Raw genomic sequence first — 1,460 nt, 5'->3', positions numbered from 1 at the left:
GGCAGCAGGTTTGGTCTGGAATAAGAGGTTGACTCCCCAGATAGCATAACTTTTAAGAGAGAACTTACTTTCAACTGTGCTCAGTTCACAATTATTTCCTGCCCCAGTCTGTTTTTTTTTATCCTGTGTTTGAGAGTTCCACAGGATATTCTGGGCCAGAACAATCTTTGCCACTGTGCGTGGCACCAGATGAGGTCAGCAGAAGTGATTTATCATGGAGTGAGAAAATTAAATTCTTCAGGCCAGCTTTGCTGTGGCCTCATGCACAGTGAAAAGAACTCTATTTACTATTTCACTGTAAATCTACTCCTGAGGAAAAATCTTGAGCAGCTGGAAAATCTCTTATATCCATGGCAACCACCTGCCACACAATCCGGGCTGCTTGCAAGGATGGAGGAGAAAATTAATTTTTGTATCAGACTTAGCAATACCATATCTGAACTCTGAGAGGAGAAAGAGACACAGATAACTTGTCCTTAGGGCTGGGCTCAAGCAGGGAAAGACTTTTCAGCTTGGGYTTCAAAATACATTCAGAAAACCAGGCTGACTTTGACTTCCCTATTCCTTTAATTGCTTTTGGAAACCATGTAGTTTAATAATTACTTGTAGCGGTGAAAATTGGCAATAATATCATAAATTCAAAGGGAAAGAGGACTCCCAGTGCTGAATGAGTGGATCAGTTCACAACAATTAAACAATGCCAGAGAACTGCCTTAGCCAAAGACAGTACAGACCAGTCATGACCTATCTTATTGCTCTCTTTCACCTTCTAAAAATAATTAACTACATGCAAGTGAACTATTGTGACTGGTTCCTGGCCAGTGCTATCTTCTGAACAATATCCAAGATCTGGAASAGTGCTAGTTCACAGAAGACAATAGTATGTCAAGGACGCAGCAACACTGCAAAAGCAGAGACAATTTTGTTGCAGTGGACAGAAATAGTCAAGGGTGAACCTATAGTATAAACATAGCCACTATAGCCAAATTAACATATGGTATAAATAAATYGATGTGGTCTCATGAGGGCAAACAGGAGCCAGAAGACTATGGGCTATTAATTGCTGTTGTTCCTATGAAATGAGACACCAGGATGAAGTACTAAGGATTAATTCTGTTGCTTTCACTTGGATCATGTGTTTCATGGATAAAGCAAGCATTCTTACTGCCTGTAAGATGGGATCTGATATGAGTTTGCAGTCTCCACCCTRTTCTGCCCTTTGCTGTGCATGTTTTTTTTTCCACATCCCAGGGAACTGGCTGCAGCCTCAGTGACAGGCAGGTCACTGAGATCTTGCAACTAGAAGTAGTCTTTGATAGAGAACAATAACCACATCTTTCCCTCACGAAATTCCTATTCTGGGGTAGCARCTCTGGAGGCTAATATATCTCTCATCTCTATGATAACCAACTGTGGCACTTTCCAGGCCACTGCTCCACTTGGTTCTTAAGGAGTCAGGT

Source organism: Apteryx rowi, unplaced genomic scaffold (genome assembly GCF_003343035.1).
Source record: "Apteryx rowi isolate R43461 unplaced genomic scaffold, aptRow1 scaffold_1317, whole genome shotgun sequence".
NCBI classification, from domain to species: domain Eukaryota; kingdom Metazoa; phylum Chordata; class Aves; order Apterygiformes; family Apterygidae; genus Apteryx; species Apteryx rowi.
Note: the sequence above shows the minus strand (reverse complement) of the source record.